We start from the raw sequence: 6,402 nt of genomic DNA on the forward strand, positions 1-6,402 counted from the left end.
TGCTTTAGTAAAAATCATCATTGATTTTCTCTTTCTACATCTCCCAACTTTCCTCAACAGTTGGGCATTTTGTATGAACCTCAATTTCAAAAACACACACCTACACACACACACACACACACACACACACACACTCAGACATGCTCCATGGGAATAATTTCCATAAATGTCTATTGCTCCCATTGAGTTATAGCCTTTGTGAAGTTAGGAACTAGATTATATTCATCTCTGGATTCTTTACCTCTGGCATATAATTTGATATATGAGAGCCTCAGTGTGGTGCTGCCTTATTCAAAAGGCAAACAGACTTATCTGAGACTATTGAACAGCTGTTACTAAGACCTCACTCATAGCCCATGACAGAGCTCTCGCCTCTGTTGGTGGCACTATCTCACTGTAACTGGATGCTCGGAGCTTTTTGTCACATTTTCTTACATATGATTTTATGTCATAATTAATCGCTGAATGGTGAGCTCCTGTTATTCTGGACAACATTACACAAGGTCATGCTTGCATCTCATACAATGTATTGTGCAGAGATTCGTTCAATAAATGTTTCACTTAATATTTCTTTGGCATATATTTTTAATACTATGAATTTACTGGTAACTATGTGAGATAAAATTACTAAACACTGTTCACTTAGGGAATGCAATGTTCTCTTGTACATAGTAGACATTCAGCAAGTATTTTTTGAATGAAAGGATAAATAGATTTGTGGGTCTAGCAGAGTGTCGGAATATTTATGGTTTAAAGTAGAGCAAGTTGACCATGAAAGCAGAAGCTAATTATGTGGCTCACCCCTTGCAATCTTTCTCCTCGTATAGTCAGGAAGGGTCAATTCCCTGATGTTAAACTTTTCTTGTCAAGAGTTACCCACTAGCTTCTCAGGATCCGGAGGAAATATGTAAAGCTGGCTCAGCGATTGCCGTAGAGACCTTTTCCCCTGCTTACTTGGAAGCAGACAGAAAGTGTCTCCTGTTCTGTGCATGACCCTGATCTGAGAAGAATCCTCAGGTTTTTTTTTTAATCTGTTCAACTTCCTTTGAGAGGTAATGCAGCTCTAATAGAGCCTGTACCGTGCCCTGCAATGGTGCGCTGGCTCCTCATTCTAAACTACCTCTCATAATTTTGGCATTTCTGGATGTCTGTGAAACTGGAAATTTAAGGAAACGTGAGCCATAATGAACCCTGTGTAACGCACTTGGATAAGGCCCAATGGCACCTAGAGGCTCTTCTCCTGGCCTAGAGTCTCTAGGCTGATGGGCTACTAATGTATTTCCAACTTCTCATAAACTCTGATATGCGTCTTACCATTAACCCAAGGCCTGCCTTTGAAATGTGCCTGGTTCTTAGAGGCAGGTTAAGGCCTTGCTCGCATAGTACTGACACGGCACAGGCTCAGCATGGCAGAGCCTAGGTCCTTTCCGCCTAGACCACTCTGTTTCCTGATGGAGATTGAAAATCTCTCTCATTATAGATTTGAAGATAAAGATTTACTGAGTGCAATATATAAACCAAGGGACAGACAGATGGGGACTCCTATTGCATTGGGTGGCCAGAGATCTTTTTTTTTTTAAATTTTTAATAGGAATGTTTGTCAACACAACCTTCAGTTTAAGCATATAAAGAAGCCGTTCTGGACATATGGAACAGCAAAGAAGATGATAGAAAAGGAAATATAAACTGAGATGGTTTCCAGAAATGTGTGAACAGCCAAGAAAGGACAGAACCACAGCAGCAGGAAAACCCTAATGTAATAGTTAAAACCCAATGTAAACCACAATAAATACGCTGCCCTCCAGATTTCAGTTGGGCAACAGGCCCTTTGATACTTAGATAAAATTAGCTCAGCCTTTATCCCACGTCCCGTGGGAGTCCTGTCCGCGTATATCCCTGGATTAAAATTCCCGAGGCCACTTCTGACAGGCGTTTTCTCTTCTGCGAACCTCAGCTTCTCCCACGAGGCTTGGTTTTTGAGGCGCTGTCGGCCGAAGCCTCGGAGGACGCACGCGGGTCTGCGAGCGGCGCCTGGAAGCTGCTGGGCGCGGGGGTGCGGGGTGCAGGCCGCTGCCCCCCCTGCCCCCCCGCCCCCCGGGTCCGGCCCTCTGGGAGCTCACAAATCCTCCCCAGGGACCCGAGGGCCGGCACAGGGATGGGGAGAGGCTTGAAAAGACGACAGCTCTGCATCACAGGCTCCCTTCGAAGAGGAGGCCCCCCCAGACCCCCGGGGCGGCGGGGAGCAGGGCGGCGGGGCTCGGGGCCAGGGCCCAGCTTGTCCCGCGCAGGCCTGGGCCGGCGGTTGGGAGTTCAGGCCCCGAGGGGCCCCACGTGGAGGTGCGGCGCCCCAGACAAGCCACGGCCAGGCGTGGGGCCTCCCGAGCAGAGGGCGCGGCCCCGGCAACGCGGGACTTCAGCACGGTGACCTCAGTTTTGGATTTCCGGCTTCCAGAATTGTGAGGCGATCCGTTCCTGTCGCGTTATGCCACCAAGTAGGAGGTAATTTGCTGCAGCTGCCACAGGGGACTAGTGCTCACCCTTCCCCTCCTCCGCACACCTGTGTTCCCTGCTCTTTCCCCCCACCGTCCGGGGCTCCTTCTGCAGGGCGGTCGGCTGCCCCCGGGGAGCCCTGGGTCCCAGGATCCCCACCCTGGGGGGCGGATCCCCACCTTGGGTCCGGGATCCCCACCCTGGGTCCCAGGATCCCCCCCTTGGGTCCACCCCGGCTGCATGGGATCAGGGGTTAGGCGGGTCGGTCCGGCTGGGCCGCATAAGACTGTGGCCAGCGCTTGCACTCACCGCTTTGGGAAGCGTGGGCCCCGCCGGCGCAGCAGGGCTCTCCTGCCTACGCAGCCCCACCTCCGTGGGCCGGGGCAGGGGCCGTGCAAGGGGCCTGAGGAAGCGGAGGCTTTCCTTGTAGTCACAGCAACGCAGGGACTGGGAAGCAGGGCCATGATTCCCCACCCCCCACCCCACCACGGAAATAAACCTTGGAAAATGCTTTGAAGGGTCGGACCAAACAAGTACCCACGAGACACTGAAAGACAAAGTCGGAGGCAGAGGAGACACACACTCGTGAGCTTTGATGGGGACGTGAGGCTGATGCTACAGCGCCACGATCCCTCCACCGGAGGAGAGACGAGTCGCCAGCTGGCCTGACTCGGTACCCTAGCGCCAGGCCAGGCATGATGTTGGCGGATTGGTTGAATTATTTGTATATTTTGGGGACATTTAGCATATTGTGGAGGTTCTCAGAAGCAGCAGAGACACCTGTGAAACATTGAGACATCGCCTAGACCCCAGTCGGACTCTGTCGGAGACAACTGACCATTGGTATTTACAAGAAACTAAATTGGAGAAACGCTAATCTTCAGAAGGCCACGAAAATATCCCTGTTTTGTTCCATATCTCAGCTTAAGACGCCTGATGTCTACCCCAGCTAGACCTAGGGGAAGTGGATCGCTGTTTCTCTCCGCAGGGAACAAATAGCACTTACGATAGGTATCTCTGGTTTAATTGGCCTGGATTCCTATCCATGTGGCAGAAAAAAGAAGTTGGAGATTATTTTTTAAGCCATGGTGAGAGACAAGGCAACATCATTTGTGTAGAGCTGAACTGCCTAAATTTAAGCGGCAAAGTGTACCAGTAGGATCAGATCTAAAAAAAAACTGGAAAGATATAGATCCCAAAAAGCTTTTGCTCTTGATTTTTTTCTTTTTTTTTCCTTCCTTTCAAAAGCCTCAGACCAAGGAACAGGGCCTTGAGTTCTCGGGATGAATCTGAGACTCCTGGGCTGTAGGACGGCCGGTCACCTCCAAGGTAACTAGGCCTGGGAGCCCACAGGGGCAAAGAAGCAGGTTGTCACCTCTGAGTCGGTGGGTTGTTTTACAGACTAAAACTGCATAACATAACCCAGTTTTTCTGACCTCAGAAAAAAATAGGTTGTCTCATTCAGTATAATTCTTTTTCTCTGATTCAAGTAAGTTTAAAAGGACAAATTGTTGGTTAATATCCTTTTCCTGAATAGAGTATTTGCTTTAAGGATGATCAACATTAAGTGTTGGTAGAAACAAAAGCACTCAGGGTTTATTTTCGGGCTCATCATATTAAAACAGATTTGTTTTTATTTTTAAGAGAGGAACTTTTATGTGGCATATGTACTCAGAATTTTAATGTCTACTAATTTTCACAGTTATCTGAAACCCATGCACAAGGCAGTAACATTTATTAACTGGTAAACGGCACTTCTGTAACTTGTGGATGTTTTGCAAACTGCTCTGTTTGCGGAAGGATGGGCTTTCGGGTCCCCAGGAATCATCATCCAAATGATCTTTCTCATCATGGCTTCTGAGGAATGAAACTCATCTTAAATTGAGGGGATTCATCACAAGGTAAACAGACTGTGCCCCTTGGGTGGGGAGACGTCAATGACCTCGGAAGCCTGAGTCTCCTTCCCTCAGGGACCCGGGCTTCGCTCCAGCAGGTGTCGCCACAGCAGATGGTGGGCCGGGCACCAAGGTGCCTTGCTGGCGGCCTGTCGGGGAGGCTCCAGGAAGTCAGGGTCCGCCGCCGGGAGAGGACGCGCAGGCAGCCGGCCTGCAGGACGCTCTGCGGCCGTGGCTCCTGCGCCCTGGGCTGCGGTGTGAAGACCGCGTCCCGCCTCTGGTCCGGGTGAGTCCACGAAGCCGGCAGACCCCGCGGCCCTGGGAGGGAGCGCTCGGAGAAGGGCCCTGCCCGACACGGGACGGTCCTTGCGGCCTGCAGGACGCTCTGCGGCCGCGGCTCCTGCGCCCTGGGCCGCGGTGTGAAGACCGCGTCCCGCCTCTGGTCCGGGTGAGTCCACGAAGCCGGCAGACCCCGCGGCCCTGGGAGGGAGCGCTCGGAGAAGGGCCCTGCCCGACACGGGACGGTCCTCGCGGCCTGCAGGACGCTCTGCGGCCGTGGCTCCTGCGCCCTGGGCCGCGGTGTGAAGACCGCGTCCCGCCTCTGGTCCGGGTGAGTCCACGAAGCCAGCAGACCCCGCGGCCCTGGGAGGGAGCACTCGGAGAAGGGCCCTGCCCGACACGGGACGGTCCTCGCGGCCTGCAGGACGCTCTGCGGCCGCAGCTCCTGTGCTCTGGGCCGCGGTGTGACGCCGCGTCCCGCCTCTGGTCCGGGTGAGTCCACGAAGCCGGCAGACCCCGCGGCCCTGGGAGGGAGCGCTCGGAGAAGGGCCCTGCCCGACACGGGACGGTCCTTGCGGCCTGCAGGACGCTCTGCGGCCGCGGCTCCTGCGCCCTGGGCCGCGGTGTGAAGACCGCGTCCCGCCTCTGGTCCAGGTGAGTCCACGAAGCCGGCAGACCCCGCGGCCCTGGGAGGGAGCACTCGGAGAAGGGCCCCGCCTGACACGGGGACGGGAACTCGAGGCCTGGTGGAGGCCGTGTGGACTCTTCCAGCGCAGGAACATCAGCCGACGGCCTGCAGTCACCGCTCAGCAGGAGGAGAGCGCAGAAACTTTGTTTTCTTCTTCCACCTTAAAAATCATAGTAAAGAACTTTTTAAAAAATAATTTACTGGGGTCAAAATAAAAAGATAAGGAAAAATTAAAAATCATAAAGATTCCAAGTTGATACTTCAGTTTCTCCTGAGAATAAATTAATATGAATCTATAGAGAAATAATAATATAACTAATTGGTTTAAAAGCATCAGACTCCTTCTTTTACACAATGTATGCTCAATGCTAGAAAATAAAAGCAAACAGCCTTGGATTTTATTAGTAATTATTCTGATGACATTTATTTAGTGAAGGGTCCCCTGGCATTTATGTGCATATCTTGTAGCCATTTCTTGCTTGGTTATACCTTGGATTCTAACAGTATCTACTGATTAAAATAGTGTGTATGGTACTGGATTTTTCGCCATCATAGTAGTAACACCAAACTAACCACGCATGGCCGAGATAATTATTCAGAGTATTTGGTATGCCAAGTCTCCCTTTAAAAAATTAAAGTCGTTTTTAGTTTGACAATGTATTCAGTTAACACTTTTTTTTTTCCTTTAAATGAATTCAGTGCCTCATAAAAGTGCAGGATTGACAGACTTTTGGAGAGAAGGCTTTTGTTTATCCCTCAAATGAGGACAGAATGGGCAGCAGCAGGGGAAGCTTCCACTTTTAGGCAGGTGGAACTCTCAAAAAAGAAAATTCACACTCCTGTCAATACCATTTAAAGTTCTCACTTACACCAGTTTCACATGAGATAAAGCATTTTGTGGTTGTGACTCACATATCACTCCCCTTCCCGCGCTTGACTGAAGTTTTCCAGCCAATTTTGGAATTAATATAAATCTGCCCATGTCACTGGCTCAGGGTAAGCACCTGCAACACTAATACCACCGTTTCTAAACTCCAAGAACTCTTTTTT

At 50.8% G+C, this 6,402-nt stretch overlaps 1 long non-coding RNA gene across 3 annotated transcripts; it reads left to right on the forward strand.

Moving 5' to 3' along the window:
- The first annotated feature begins 2,327 nt into the window (after positions 1-2,327).
- LOC140625196 (uncharacterized) lies at positions 2,328-5,736 on the forward strand. 3 transcript variants are annotated; one of them, XR_012024569.1, is made up of 3 exons: positions 2,328-2,499; positions 3,009-4,391; positions 4,481-5,736. It is a non-coding gene; the product is annotated as an uncharacterized lncRNA (long non-coding RNA). The 3 variants fall into 3 exon arrangements; XR_012024568.1 differs by having other exon boundaries at positions 4,484-5,736; XR_012024570.1 differs by having other exon boundaries at positions 4,193-4,391; positions 4,484-5,736.
- Positions 5,737-6,402: the final 666 nt, after the last annotated feature.

Source organism: Canis lupus, chromosome 35 (genome assembly GCF_048164855.1).
Source record: "Canis lupus baileyi chromosome 35, mCanLup2.hap1, whole genome shotgun sequence".
In the NCBI taxonomy this organism is placed as follows: Eukaryota; Metazoa; Chordata; class Mammalia; order Carnivora; family Canidae; genus Canis; species Canis lupus.